The sequence below is a fragment of the Schistocerca americana genome, chromosome X, assembly GCF_021461395.2.
Source record: "Schistocerca americana isolate TAMUIC-IGC-003095 chromosome X, iqSchAmer2.1, whole genome shotgun sequence".
Lineage (NCBI taxonomy): Eukaryota > Metazoa > Arthropoda > Insecta > Orthoptera > Acrididae > Schistocerca > Schistocerca americana.
Genome location: NC_060130.1, coordinates 866,739,950 through 866,756,448, shown reverse-complemented (window position 1 = coordinate 866,756,448; position 16,499 = coordinate 866,739,950). Strand labels below are relative to the sequence as shown.

At 45.1% G+C, this 16,499-nt stretch overlaps 1 protein-coding gene across 1 annotated transcript in view; it reads right to left on the bottom strand.

Annotated features, from left to right (window-relative positions):
• Positions 1-16,499, bottom strand: part of LOC124556358 — an 860,778-nt gene that overhangs the window by 30,416 nt on the left and 813,863 nt on the right. The window lies entirely within an intron of this gene.

Sequence of the window (16,499 nt, the reverse complement as noted above, 5' to 3'; positions counted from 1 at the left end):
GGGGCCTTATTGTATGAACATATTACATCAATGACAGAATTAAAAAATATAAACCGTTCAATGGCTATATGCAGGGTAGTTGTCTAATGATGTTAAAAGCTTTCAGAGATGAAGGGTAGATATATCAATCTGCGGTAAGATACCGTGTTCCGGGAAAGAGGGAATCGAAAGTTGTAAGCGGAAATCGGTTTTATACCTCCGGCAGTGGAATACATGTACCAGTAGTGTTGTTGCTATAACTGTAGTGTAGGTAACTTGCAGAGCTGGTTAGTATGGACCAAAACAAGGAGGAAACCTCCTAGTAAACATGAGGTCTAAAATGTATACCTCAAGAGCATAAGCACTTGTTTATCTTTGCGACTGTAAAACATTTGTCTTCTACTGAACAAGTTGTGAAAGTGTTGGGTGGGACGGGACGGGGCGTGGTGGGGCTGGGGGCAATAATTCGTGAGGCATGCATTTTAGAGCACATGTTTACCAGAGATTTTTTTCTTGGTTTGGTCCATACTACCACCTCTGAAAGCTGCCTACCCTATAATCTTAGCAGCAACAGTACCAGTACATGTATTCCACTGTTACACGTAAGAATGATTTCCACTTAAGAATTTAGACTCCGTCATTTCTAGAACTGGGTACCTTGCCTCAAATTGATACTTCACCGTTAGTTAGGTTTAAGTAGTTCTAAGCTATAGGGGACTGATGACCATAGATGTTAAGTCCCATAGTGCTCAGAGCCATTTGAACCATTTGATACTTCACCATTCTCCATTATCTTCGAAAGTTTGTAATGTCGTCATGGAATCACCTCGTAGAAACAGCTGTCTCTCATATTTATGTTAAAGGAAGGGCAGAAGGGGAGAATTCTACACTCCTGGAAATTGAAATAAGAACACCGTGAATTCATTGTCCCAGGAAGGGGAAACTTTATTGACACATTCCTGGGGTCAGATACATCACATGATCACACTGACAGAACCACAGGCACATAGACACAGGCAACAGAGCATGCACAATGTCGGCACTAGTACAGTGTATATCCACATTTCGCAGCAATGCAGGCTGCTATTCTCCCATGGAGACGATCGTAGAGATGCTGGATGCAGTCCTGTGGAACGGCTTGCCATGCCATTTCCACCTGGCGCTTCAGTTGGACCAGCGTTCGTGCTGGACGTGCAGACCGCGTGAGACGACGCTTCATCCAGTCCCAAACATGCTCAATGGGGGACATATCCGGAGATCTTGCTGGCCAGGGTAGTTGACTTACACCTTCTAGAGCACGTTGGGTGGCACGGGATACATGCGGGCGTGCATTGTCCTGTTGGAACAGCAAGTTCCCTTGCCGGTCTAGGAATGGTAGAACGATGGGTTCGATGACGGTTTGGATGTACCGTGCATTATTCAGTGTCCCCTCGACGATCACCAGTGGTGTACGGCCAGTGTAGGAGATCGCTCCCCACACCATGATGCCGGGTGTTGGCCCTGTGTGCCTCGGTCGTATGCAGTCCTGATTGTGGCGCTCACCTGCACGGCGCCAAACACGCATACGACCATCATTGGCACCAAGGCAGAAGCGACTCTCATCGCTGAAGACGACACGTCTCCATTCGTCCCTCCATTCACGCCTGTCGCGACACCACTGGAGGCGGCCTGCACGATGTTGGGGCGTGAGCGGAAGACGGCCTAACGGTGTGCGGGACCGTAGCCCAGCTTCATGCAGACGGTTGCGAATGGTCCTCGCCGATACCCCAGGAGCAACAGTGTCCCTAATTTGCTGGGAAGTGGCGGTGCGGTCCCCTACGGCACTGCGTAGGATCCTACGGTCTTGGCGTGCATCCGTGCGTCGCTGCGGTCCGGTCCCAGGCCGATGGGCACGTGCAGCTTCCGCCGACCACTGGCGACAACATCGATGTACTGTGGAGACCTCACGCCCCACGTGTTGAGCAATTCGGCGGTACGTCCACCCGGCCTCCCGCATGCCCACTATACGTCCTCGCTCAAAGTCCGTCAACTGCACATACGGTTCACGTCCACGCTGTCGCGGCATGCTACCAGCGTTAAAGACTGCGATGGAGCTCCGTATGGCACGGCAAACTGGCTGACACTGACGGCGGCGGTGCACAAATGCTGCGCAGCTAGCGCCATTCGACGGCCAACACCGCGGTTCCTGGTATGTCCGCTGTGCCGTGCGTGTGATCATTGCTTGTACAGCCCTCTCGCAGTGTCCGGAGCAAGTATGGTGGGTCTGACACACCGGTGTCAATGTGTTCTTTTTTCCATTTCCAGGAGTGTATTAATCGTCGGTGGTTATAAAGCATGATTTCCCATCGCTGAGGCCTGAGATCGTACTTGGCTCACTTAGGTGACAAACACAGAAGGTTGAAATGATTAGCATCGCTTACGATGTTTCGACGATTGCGACAGGCAGTCAGATAGCTTTTAATGTACAAAAAATGTAGATGTGTGCGCTTTGAAGAGACTTAATAATATGTGAGGTTGCTACAGCTTTAATGGTACACAACCGGAGTTAGGTATGTAATACAAGCAGCTAGGCGTAGCAAGAAGTTGGGGTGTAAAACGTAACGATCATGTAGACGCGGTTATTTACGAACAAATAACCGGTTGCGATTTATTGTAAGGTCATGGGATACTGTAGGTTTTCGCTGAGAAAGATTGATAAAAAACTCTTGTATATCTCTCAGTTACTTATCATGGGAAATACCATATTACAATGGGAGTTGACAATTTATTGGGTAGACGTTATTTAAGTCGTACCCTGGTACGATGTTACATAGGATTGACAAAGGACTAAATGCTGTCACTTGTTAATTGCAGGAACAGGCATGTAATTTCTGGAAAAGGCCAGCTGAAGCGAGAAAAAACAGCAGCGAAATGCTAAATTCCGAATGAAAAACACACCGAAAGTAAAGATGATACCCCATCAGTATTTCTGTGTTCATTACAGAGAAGAACTGTCATGTCTAATAAGGAATATACAGTCGGAATGCACGATAATCTGAAGCTAAATGCAAAATGTGAGCCAAATAGGCCTATAGTAATCGGATTTGACCATCGTCCACTCACTACAATATCAAAGCGATAGAAAGCTGCCACGAAATTCTGCAAAATATCACTCGAAAATATTCTGATGAAACCGTAGTGATAGGCGCAGGTTTCATCCTAGAAGACCGCAGAATGGGAGATCCGTGTGTTTAGGACTGGTGGCACAGACAAAGTTCCTCATTTTGCTGTTGTTGTTGTTGTTGCTGGTGTCGTATCGGGATCCCGCTCCAGCTGCTGCCGGTTCTGGGTACTGACGAGTCCTCTCCATTTGGCTCGGTCCACCCACCACTTTTCTTCCTCCACTTTCTTCCTCCACTTTCTGCCAGGTCACACCTCTCCTTTCCACAGATATTGTCACTCCCATTTTCCACAATGTTCTTCGGCGCCCACTAGCTCTTTTTCCATTCATCTTTAGTTCTTCCATAATTTTAGGAAGTTCTTGCTCACGCATCCTCTTAACACGCCCGTGTCGTCTTAACCTTTTTTTTCCGACTTCTTCTCTCATACTTTCTTGTTTCAGGTCCTTTCTAATATCTACATTCCTTACTCTGCCCATTCTTGTTTTTCCCTTAACTGCTCTGAAAAATTTAATTTCCCCTGTTTGCAGTCTACCGTTGTACTAAGCCTATTTTTCGAATATTGCATAGAAACTTGTTCAGATAACCAACTCGTCTGTTAAAAATATTAGATTAGCCGTCAACCAGCATGCCTTAACTTTTCAATTTAGTAAATACAGTGACAGGACTCAGCGCCCACAAGACTGTTAAAACAGCGATCACTGGCACTGATGTGGACGATCTTTGGCGCAAATTCAGATGTACTGTCGGTCACGTTCTAGAAGCGTGTTTACCATGAGAAATTGTGATGATTTAATAACAGTATTAGAAAGATACTACAAACGCAGCGTATTCAAATAAAAAAAATCGTAAACCTGTTGATAGACAAACTGCGGAAAAAGTAAAAAAAGTGGAAGGGCAGCTACGGTAGAAGTTCTCACATGGACCCCCTTGAGTGCGAGGTCTCAAAAGACCAGAGACGTTTACGGCATTCGACGCGCTACATATTGTCTATTATGCAACCACAATATTGGCTGCTGATGGCAACAGGGAGTGGGACTGGAGGTATCCATTGATGAGCATAGCAACTAAAAAATGGTTCAAATGACTCTGAGCACTATGCGACTTAACTTCTAAGCCAGAATTGTCTTACACAATACACAACCCGATAGAATCCAATATAAGTTCTCGTGCAGCAATCGACGTAATAGCTGTATTTAGAGGACTGGCGTAGTTACGGTGTCGGTAACGAAATACGAACTGCTCTAGCTGTACACCGTGTCGGATATTCATTTACAATATATGAGAGGTAACGGCTATTCCCAGGTGAACTGTTCGCCACGACAGGGTTACGAAATGCGTAACTGTGAGTTGTTCAAATGTTATTCCTGTCGATCTGGGAGTCAGTATTCTTATCGCTAGAATGTCAGGATATTAGACTTATTTCGTGCAATGACTACAAGGGAAAATTTAGATAAATTCAGGTGTCTACTGAAATGTATATTTAATCTTTCAATTCTCGCGCTATCCGTGATCGGAACTGGAAAAGGAAGATGATTTCGTTACACAGAAGCTTACTCGAAAATTACCTTTAGCAGTGAAGCGTAGAAGATAATCGTAAAGGTAACATCTTAGGCCTGCTGGTGACAAACAAGAACGAACTTTTCGAAGGAAGAAAGGCAGATTAGGGTTTAACGTCCCGTCGACATCGAGGTCATTAGAGACGGAGCAAAAACTCGGATAGTTTCAAGGAATGGGCATGAAATCGATTGCGCCTTTTCAGAGGAACCATCCTGGCGTTTGCATGGAGTGATTTAAGGAGATTACAGGAAACTCAAATCTGGATGGCCGGACGCGGATTTGAACCATCGTCTTCCCCAATGCGAGGCCAGTGTGATAACCGTTGCACCTCCTCATTCGGTCAAATTTTTGGATTCTATTAACTTAGAACAGATAGTCAGTGATCATAAGGTCGTCACAGCATCATTGATTACGGCTGTAAAGAAGAATACAAAAAAAAGGTAGGTACATGATTCTGCTTGGCTAGAGCGGCAACAAACTGATTTCAGATTACCTGAGTGCTCGGCATGAAATTTTTTTCACCACCACTAACAACACTGAGCATCAAATGACAAAGTTCAAGAGCACTGTATAATGGGCTTTTGACAGATATGTGCCGAGCAAAGTTGTGATGGATGGGAAAGGCACGATGTGGTTCAATGACCGTATTTTAAGCTGTTGCGAACGCAAAGAGTTCTTCATTGAAAATTTTCCGACAAACAAAAACTAAAAGAAGCTAAATTGGCGTAAGAAGAGCCATGCGTGAAGCGATTAATAAATTCTAAAGCAAAATTTCATCTACCGATCTGACAGAAAACATAGGAAGTTTTGGTCTTATGTTAAATAAGTTAAAAAAAACGAAAACCCTTGTTCAGACATTCTGTGATCATAATGGCACTAAAATGGAGGATGGCAAAAAAGGACCAAAATATATAGTCCTGCCAGTTAGTATGGGCAGAAGTTACACCTGACAACGAGAAGAAATTCTTAATTGGTTCCTATTACCGAACCCCGACTTAGATGACACAATTGCTGAACACTTCAAAGAAAACTCGAGTCGCATTTCAAATAGACACCCCACCCATACAATTATAGTTGGTGGTGACTCCAGTCTTCCTCGATATGTTAGCGAAAACAAATGTTTAAAGTTGGTGGTAGGCATAAAACAATGTCCGAAATCGTACTTTCTTCGAAAATTACTTTGAACAGGTAGTAGAGGAGCCCACTCTAAGCGTAAATGGTTGCGAATACGTACTTAACCTCCTTGCACCAAATTATGAGCAAACAGATATCATGACGCATACAGGAATTAATGCCCACAAGGTCATTGTAACAAGACTAGTCACCGTAACATGCGAAACTAAACGCAAAGTATGTTTCAAAAAACAGATAAAAATCCTCTTGACACTTTCCTAAGAGACAGTCTCCACTCTTTCCAAACTGACTATGGAAGCGTAGACCAGATGAGGCTTAAATTTAAAGAAATAGTCTCGACAGCAACTGTGATATGAGTACCAAATAAACTGATATATGGTGCTGATCCCCCATGCTACAAAGACAGGTAATAATAATGGTGCGGAAGCAACGAAAACAGAATGTCAGATTTAAGAGAACGCGAAAGTCCAACATTGGCGATGTTTTTCTGAAGCTCGAATGTAGTGCGGACTACAATGCGAGATGCTTTTAATGGTTTCCACGACGAAACTCTATCTCGAAATCAGGCAGGAAATCGAAAGAAATTCTGGTCATATGTACAGTACACCAGAGCCAAGACACAATCAATACAGCCACTGCGCGGTAGCAATGATAATGCTACCTATGGCAGTGCCGCTAAATCAAAGTTACTTAACACGGTTTTCCGAAATACCTTCACCAAAGAAGACCAAGTAAATGTTGCAGAATTCGAATTAAGAACAGCTGTCAAGATGAGTACCGGTGACTCAGAAGTAGATACCCTCGATGTAGTAAAGAAACTTAAAATATGAGTAAAGGCAAGTCCTCTGGACCAGATTGTCTTTCACAATATGCTGAAATAGTAGCGCCCTACTCAGCAATCCTATACAACCGCTCGTTAGGTGGAATATTCGAACCGACTGGAAAACTGCACAAGTCCCATCAATACTCAAAAATGGAAATAGGAGTAATCCTCTGAATTGCAGACACGTATCATTAACGTCGATTTGCAGTAAGATTTTGGATTGTATTGTGTTCGACCGTTATGAATTACCTCGGAGAAAATGATTTATTGACAAATTGCGAGCACGGGTTTAGAAACTGTCTTGTGAAACACAGCTAGCTCCTTACCCGCACGAATTAATGAGTGCTATCGATAGGGGATCTCAGATTAATTCCATATTCCTAGGTTTCCAGAAGGCTTTTGACACCGTTCTTCACAAGCGGCTTCTGATGAAATTGCGAGCCTGCAGAACATCGTCTCAATTGTGCGACTGGATTCGTGATTTCCTGTCAGAAAGGTCACAGTTCGTACGTAGTATGTGACGGAAAGTCATCGAGTAAAACGGAAGTGACATCTGACGTTCGCCAAGGAAGTGTTACCGGCCCTCTGCCGTTCCTAATCTGCTGGGTGTTTCGTAATTCATGTTACAAAGTTCTAGAGGTTGTAGAGGAGACTTATTAGATCAAGTTTACATAGGAACATATGTCCAGAAACGTCATCCAACGACGCTACAGAGCGTCAAAGTTATAGATGCCGACGCCTGTAAAAGTATGTATACACAGGGTGATCCCGTGACGATGTTACAAACTTTCTAGGATGATGGAGGATAAATGTATAAATTTGAAGTAAGGGTCCCTGTGCCGCAAGCGATCGAGTCTATAGTTATTAGCGAAAACCGTGCTTATACCTCTGACAGCGGAATGTAAGCATTGGTACTGTTGTCGCTAAGATTATAAAAAACGTGTGTGAAATCTTATGGGACTTAACTGCTAAGGTCATCAGTCCCTAAGCTCACACACTACTTAAATTATCCTAAGGACAAACACACACACACACACACACACACACACACACACACACACCCATGCCCGAGGAAGGACTCCAACCTCCGCCGGGACCAGCCGCACAGTCCACGACTGTAGCGCCTAAGACCGCTCGGCTAATCCCGCGCGACTCTAAGATTATACGAGACGCGTTTTTCAAGTAAGTATCGTTTTGAAATTAAAAAAAAAGACGTGCTAAGATATCTCAATTTTATTTTTACATGAAAGCCTGTACCTTAATCTACTTTTCTACATAGTTTTCGTCAATATTCAGGCACTTATCATAACGTTGTACCAGTTTTTGAATACCCTCCTCATATAAGTCTTCCGCCTGACTTGTTAACCACTGCATCACCACTGTTTCGACCTCGTCATCGTCTTGAAGACGCTGACCGCCCAGGTGTTTCTTCAAGTGCAGGAACAGATGGTAGTCACTGGGCGCAAGATCGGGGCTGTACGGAGGATGATTTCGAGTTTCCCATCGAAAAGATGTGATGTGATCTTTGGTCTGATTCGCCTCATGCGGACGGGCATTATCTTGCAGCAAAACGATGCCCTTGCTCAACTTCCATGGACTGTTGCTTTGATTCTGGTGTGACGTAGGCCACCCATGTTTCATCACCGGTAACAATTTGGCTTAAGAAATCATCGCCGTCGTTGTGGTACCGCTCAAGGAAAGTCAGTGCACTGTCTAAAAGTTTGGTTTTGTGCACATCCGTCAACATTTTCGGTACCCAACGTGCGCACAATTTTCGGTAATTCAAGTTCTCAGTCTCAGTGCCATACAAAACACTACGAGAAACATAGGGAAGTCATCCCGCAAGGAGGAAATCGTAAAGCGTCTGTTTCCTCTCACCTTATTGTCCACTTCCTGCACCAAACTTTCATTAACGACCGAAGGACGCCCACTCCGTTGTTCATCATGCACATTTGTGCGGCCGTCTTTAAATGCTCTGACCCACTTTCTTACCGTTCCATCACTCATAATGTTTTCTCCGTAAACTGCACAGATCTCACGATGCATATCGATCGCTTTTAGGCCTTTAGAACTAAGAAATCTTATAACGGCCCGTACTTCACAGTCGGCGGGACTCAAGATTATCGGAAGCATCTTAAACACTCAGTACACAACGTAAACAAGGAAGAATCAGACTGTAATGGCCTCAGTGCGTAGATTAAGGTACAGGCTTTCATGTAAAAATAAAATTGAGATATCTTAGCACGTCTTTTTTAATTTCAAATCGGTACTTACTTAAAAAACATGCCTCGTAGGATAGGCAACTTTCAGAGGTGGTATTATGGACCAAAACAAAAAAGTCCAGTAAACATGGACTCTAAAATGCATATCTCAATAGCTCTGAGCTCTTGTTGGATAGAGAAGATGTGTGTCACAGTAGCGAGGATTAACAAGGGCTCATACTTCCTAAAATATCGGATACATGATAAGTCACATAAATCTAAAGGCTGTGTATTCAAATAAATACTCGGGGATTAGTTACGAATATCTTGAATTGGAGCTAACACATAGATAATGTTGTGAGGCAAGCTAACTGAAGACTGCGACTTATTGGCAGGAAACTTACAAAATGCTGCAGGTTTACCGAAAACACTGCCTACTCTAAGCTTGTCCGTCCTCTTCTGGGGTGTTGCTGTACGGTATGGGATCTTCACCAGATTATCTGCTGTACACAGTTTGTGTACACATTGTTTAGCTTAGTTCCATCTTAACTTACCTCTGAGTAGAAATGAACAGTTTGTGCTTAGTTAGCTGTTTGTAGTAATGCTGTTTATTTTTATTATTGGAGTTAGCGTATATTTCTATCGTTTGTGTTGAATGAGTTTAGTTTGTAGTGTAGTGCACAGTGTATACATCGTTTGGTTTGTCGGTATTTTCTGAGATATTATACAATTTTCTTATACCGTAAGAAATGGATTGGGACTGCTTGCTGTGACTACGAAGGGAAATTTGGCTGCTGTCCGTAAGAAGTTGGAAGCTGTGTTGACCACGGTCGACGGGCTTCTGGTTACTGCTCAAGGCTGCAACGGCATCTGGGCACCGGTGACGAGACCTGCGACACCAATACACAGCGTCTGACCTGTCCGTCTTCACTCGGCAGTGAGTCGCGGACAGTTGTGAGTTCCTTAGGCCTTAGCAACGGGTACAAGGTACTACCCAGCAATGAGTACTTTTGACCTTTACAGGATGCCTCTCCTGTTAGGCCAGAGGCCGATGTTCCTATCCAGTCAGGACAAATGGAGAGGGCGCGTATGCTACTCATTGGAAGCTCTAACGTTAGGTAGGTAATGGAGCCCACAGGGAAACAGCTTAAACGGATTTGGTAGAGGCAAATAGCATCGCACGCTGGGTGCAGGCTAAGCTGACTATTTGTAGCATCGTGCCCAGGATGGCTCGCTCTCCCGTGGTTTGGAGCAAAGTGAAAAGTCTAAACCAGATGCTCAGACGATTCTTTCGCGGTACTGGATGCGAATTTATCGACCTCCGCTATAGGGTGGAGAATTGTAGGGCTCTTCACTATACGCAGGAAACGGCTACTTGGACAGTGGAAAAGGTGTGGCGTGAACATGGAGGTCTTTTAGGTTAGAGGATCAGAGACGAATTGCCTGCCAAAGCTGAAGATACATCAACCGCAATTTTCTCAGAGAATGTTCATCCTCGCAGATCGTATATATAAAAGATTGATATGATATTAGTAAACTGCAGGAGCTTCCAAGGAACGATCCCAGCATTTGTATCGCTTATTGAAAGTTATAATTAAGACAGATAGCGTTAGGAACAAGAAGTTGGTTGATACTGGAAGTGAGCAGCAACGAAATCCTACGTTCAGACTAGAATAGGATTGGTTAGTTTCCATTGGTGATGGTGTATTTATTGCAGTTATTCGATAATATTTAGCAAGGTTATCGCGATCTCGAATGTGAGTTAATCTGGATTAAGTTAAGTATCAATGGTCTGTCAAAAACAGCAATCGGATCCTTGTATAGAACGTCTGATTCAGGATCTTTAGTGGTAAAGCGATTCAGAAGGAACATGCAGAATTTTGTTAACAACTTTCCTGATCATACCGTTGTAATAAATGCTGACTTCATCTTGCCAGGTGTAGCTTTGAAGAGTCACGCCATCTAAACTGCTGCCGGAGACAGGAGTTTATGTAACACTATTCTAATGTCTTGTCCTAAACTTACTTCGAGCAGATAATTAGAGAACCAACTCGTGAAGGTAACGTCTTAGACCTACTAGTAACGAACGAGCCTGAACTTACCGAATCAGTTCACGTAGAGGAAGATATCAGTGTTAATAAGGCTGTGATAGTATCTATGACTACAGGTATTTCAAGGAATATTAAGAAATGTAGGAAAATACTTTCGATTAGCAAGACTGACAGGATACAAATTGCAAAGTACCCGAGTAGTCAACAACAGATATTCAGTCCTAAGGACTAAGATGTGGAACACAAATGAAGAAAATTCAGAGTATCGCTCAATATGCCTTAGGAAATTATGTTCCAAGCACGGTCTGCTACGTAAACGAAGGGAGGCTAAGCACAGATTCAACAGAAGTCAAAACCTAGCAGACAAATTAAAGCTGAACGAAGCGGAAATGAGCGTAAAGAGGTCAATGAGAGAAGCGTTCAATGAACCTGAATGTAAAATTTTGTCAACCGATATGACTAAAAAACCCTAAGAGATTTTCGTCTTACATAAAATCTGTGAGCTGTCAGAAATCATCTATTCAGTCAGTCAGTGAGCATACAGGCACCGAAACGGAAAATAACGGAGATCAAACCGAAGTACTGAATTCGATCTTCCGAAATTGTTTCACCGCTGAAAACTGTAATGCCACCCCTCCTTTCAGTCATTGTAAGAACGTGGAAACGACAGACATTTAGATAAACGATCTTAGAATAGAGAAGCATCTACAATAGCTTAGTAGTGAAAGGATATCAGGACCAGATGAGATGAATGTAAAATTCTAAAAAGATTATGCGAAAGAACTAGCTACCTTTTAGCAACAGTTTATCGTAATTCGTTGGAGCAAAGAAGGGTACCGAGTGACTGCAAAGAGGTGCAGGTTATTCTCGTTTAAATAAGAGTCGTATGACAGATGTACATAATTACAGTCCTATATCGTTGGCCTCCATGTGTTGTGGAATTATGGGACATGTTTTATGCAAAAGAATTATGTCGATTTTGAAGAACGAAAATCACCTGTATAAAAATCAAGATGGATTCCGCAAAGAGATCTTTAGCAACTCAGCTCACTCTCTTGCTCCTTCAGATCCATAGCGGTGAGACAACGGCGCTGAAGTTGATGCCGTGTTCTTAGACTTCAAGAAGGCATTTGACACCTTGAACTGCCGTCTAGAGAGAAAAAAAAAATAAAGACCTTCTTGCAGATAGGACTCAATATATCGCTCTTAATGGAACAAAATCTACAGATCTTAAGGTAATTTCCGAAATACCTCAGGGAAATATGATAGGATAGTTCCTGTTTACAATGTACATAAATGACCTAGTAGAAAGTGTCGGAACTCTTTTTAGACCGTTCGCTGATGATGCGTTTCCCTGCAAGAAAGTAGCAATGCCAGAAGACAGTATCCAGTTGCAAAATGACCTACAACAGTGCAGTCTCTAGCAGTTGACCCAGAAGGTAAATGAATGTAGCGTATTGAGCAGACACAGGAGAAGAAATCTACTGCTATTATACTACACTATTGATGACAAATTTCTGGAAACTGTATCTACCGTAAAATATCTGGGCGTACGATTCAGAGCGGCCTTAAATGGAATGACGACAAAACAAATAGTAGGAAATGCGGACGCCAGACTGAGATTCGCGGGAAGAATCTTATGGAAACGTAACTCATTCACGAAGCTGTAGCTCACAACCAGCTTATCCTACCGATTATTGACTACTGTTAATCAGTCTGGGACACTTGCCAGGTAGGACTGATAGAAGAGACAGAGAAGATCCAACGAAGAGCGGCGCATTTCGTCACAAGTTCGTTTAGTCCGCGCGCGGCCGTTACACAGATTCTCAACAAATTCCAGTGGCAGAAGTTGTGCATCACTGAGAGGTTTGCTACTGAAATTTTGAGAGAATACCTCACGGAAATGGCTGGGCAACATATTACATCCTCCCTCATACATTTCGAAATATTGCCATGGGGTTAAAATCGATAAATTAGAGTAATACAGAGACTTACCGACAATGATTCTTCCCACGCACCATTCGCGAGTGGAACAGGGAAAGGAGTGATCAGTTAGTAGCACCAGAAGTACCCCCCGCTACACACCATCAGGTGATGTGCGGAGTAATGATGCAGACGTAAGAATGACTGAGGTCATAGAGAATGTTCAAAGAAGGGCAGTTCATTTTGTATACGCGAAATAGGAGGGAGAGTGTCACCTACATGATACGCGAGTTGGGATCACAATCATTAAACCAAAGGCGTCTCTCTCTTTTTCTTTTCTTTATTTGATTTCGATTCCCCCCGCCCCCAGAGGGAGGCGGGCTGGCAGCAGCACAATACGCCGCTCTACAGCATAGAGAAAAGTTGAAAAACAGTCAGGATATGAAACAAAACAAAAGCAGGTGATAAAACGGTGACTGTTAAAAACTGAGAGATGGAGATAAAGATACGTAGAAAAATATAAAACCAAAACAGTCGGTGATGCTGATAAAAACACATAGTAAATAAACAGACACAATTATAAAAACACAGCGACAGCGTGGTTTCTGTTCGCACGAGATAAAAAAACACAACTAGCGACAGTATGGTGGCTGTTCGCAGCACTGACAGGGGACGCACTATACTGAACACTCACTTAAAACAGCACTATAGAGGCGACACAGTGGCAGATGGTGGAAGGGGGAAGGATCTGGACTGATGAGGAGAAGGGGAGGGAGGAGAGGAAAGGAAAAAAGGGACGAGCCAGTGGAGGAAGGGGACATAGAAAAAGGGGGGGCTGGGCGAACCCCAGAAGGAGTGGGAAAGGCAGTGGAGGGGAGAGCAAAAAGGACTCGGGGGAGAGAAGGGAGGCACAGAGAGGGTAGGTGGGGGGGAAAAAGGATGGAAGGGGGGAGAGGGAGCCTGGGAAAAGGACAGAGGAAGAGAGAGGGAGGTGAGGATCAGAGTTGATAGGAGGGATAAGTGGAGGGAGAGAGGGCATCATCTGGGAGGGGGAGTGGACGGAAGTCACCTTGGGAAAGGAGATGATGGGTGTAAAGGTGGAGGGTTGGGGGGACTCATCGGTAAAGGCGAGGCAGAGGGTGGGGGTATGAGAGGAACAACTAGGGAATGAGGGGATCAAGGTGGTGGGAGGTGCAGAGGATGCCGATATGTTCGAAGAAAAGAAGCAGATGGGGGAAAGGAATCAGGTCATAGGCCTTTCTCGTTGCGCCAGGATCTTTCACGAAATTTCAATCGACAAATTTCTCCTCCGAATGCGAAAATATTTTGTTGCGCCCTCCTAAATAGGGAGAAACGATATTGTGATAAAATAAGAGAAATCGGAGCTTGCTCAGAAAGGTTTTATAGTGGAACAGTAGAGAAATATGCTACTCGATAATGAAAAAAGAACACTTGACGCAAGCGACTGAGGCATGCCATGTCTGCACGGGACACTACGAGAGGGCAGTTAATTCGATGATCAAACGCGCAGCGCTGCGGGCAAACCATAAACAACGTTATCAGCCGTGGAATGTTGCAAGTTTCGCAGCAGTTGTCGACCTCCAGAGCGAGCAGCAGCCGCTATGCCGTCACATGCGGAGTTCCGTCTGTGTCTGAAACATTGTTAGCATGCCGGGACAGTGTGTAAGTAAACCCTTTGTGCAACTGACGGAATTTGAGCGAGGAGTCTGTGTGGTCATACCGCAGAATTGCGCTAAACGTGCGGCGAGAGGTCTCTACAGTGCACCGATGTTGTCGGCTGTAGTCAGCAGAAGGAGTACATCCGCGTTAGCCTGGGTGCAGACCGAGGCCCACGAGAAAGACAGGCTGTAGCGCGTACGTCATGGCACGTGACACTGCAGGTCTGACGAGTGCCAACAGCCGTCTCCGGCGGGAAACTGGTAACTAATGGTACTTAATAATCTTCCTTTCACAGGTGGCAGATAAATTTGTAACGAAACAATAAAACTCAATACAGATATTAAGGTTAGCTAGACTTCTGATCCCCCTTGCGGGTCCGGGGGTTAGAATAGGCCCGAGGTATTCCTGCCCGTCGTAAGAGGCGACTAAAAGGAGTCCCTCCCCCTCAAGGGGGTAGTTTGCGCCTGCGTCTGGAGACGGACGATTCCACGACTTATATTTGTGGTCATTTTGGTTTTTCGCTTACTCTGGTTTCTTCCTTCCTTTGTTTGGTTCCTTTCTTTGTCCTTCTCTCTCTCACTTTCTTCCTTACTTTTTACCTTGCCTTCATCTTCTTGCCTTCATCTCCTTGCCTTCTTCTCCACCCTCTGGTCTCCGCCTCGGCGTTTGAGACAGTCTGTCCTTTCTCTCTCTCTCTCTCTCTCTCTCTCTCTCTCTCTTTCCTCTTCTTCTTTCCTCCCTGTGCGTGCCTGAAGGCCGCCCCACACGTTCGCACGCGTAGCCGGTGACGGGGTAACGCGTAATTTGCCGCCCTGGGTAGACAAGTAAGGCACGCACGTACACCCTGGTAAAGGCCAGGCCCAGGGAGGGGTGATTGCCTGTGCTGACACCTTCTGACCATGCCGATTGGTCCCTCCGTCCGTTTCTCGGGAGGTGTGACCTGAGGTGTAAACATTCACCTAAGGCGGGAGTGCCCTCTGAGAGGGTCCCCACAAGGGAGGAGCGCGCCATCGGAGACGCTGGCAATCATGGGGGACTCCTCCGCAATGGATTTCTCTTCTTCTCTCTCGACTTCTGCCCAAAAACGGAAACTTGACCAGCCAGCAGTGACAAAAGTACTACCGCCTGCCCCAAGGTTCCTCGCAGTTTCTAGATCTTAGGAAGGAAAGGATTTTTCATCTGTCAAACCTTTCGTTATTCAGAAGGGCGTAGATGCCATAGCCGGATCTGTCAAGTCTTGTACCAGGATGCGTAACGGTACCTTGTTGCTAGAAACTGAGAGCGCCTTTCAGGCACAAAAACTGCTTCGGGTCACAATCCTGTACACGTTCCCTGTCTGGGTGGAGGCTCACCGCACTTTGAATTTGTCGCATGGTGTGGTATATACTAGATCACTCGACGGATTGACTGACGAGGAGATTCAGCCTTTCCTCTCTGAGCAGGGCGTGACGGCTGACCATAGGGTCATGAAGAAGGTCAACAATGACCTTGTACCGACCCGGACACTTTTCTTGACCTTTGATAGTGTTCAGCTGCCGTCGCGTATCAAAGCGGGCTATGAGGTTATTGTCCCGACACCTACGCGCTGCTACCAGTGTCAGCGTTTTAATCACACTCGCCAGTCGTGTTCTAATGCTGCTAAATGTGTCACTTGTGGCAAGGACGCCCATGAGCGTGACTGTCCACCTCCGTCTACTCGTTGCGTGAACTGTCAGGGTGACCATGCAGCATCCTCTCGCGACTGTCCCAGCTACAAGGATGAACGCTGTATACAGGAAATTCGGGTCAAAGAGAAAGTGTCCACCTCGGCTGCTCGCACGCTATTTGCTAGTAGGAAGCCCACGCTGCTCCCAGCGGGGAAATACAGTACTGTCCTCGCCTCTCCTCGGACTACCAGGGAGGTGTCGACGCAGACATGCAGTCTGACCTTTAGCACTATGGTCGTCCGTTCGGCCAGTGCTAAGATCGCCCAGTCAACGTCTCCTCTTCC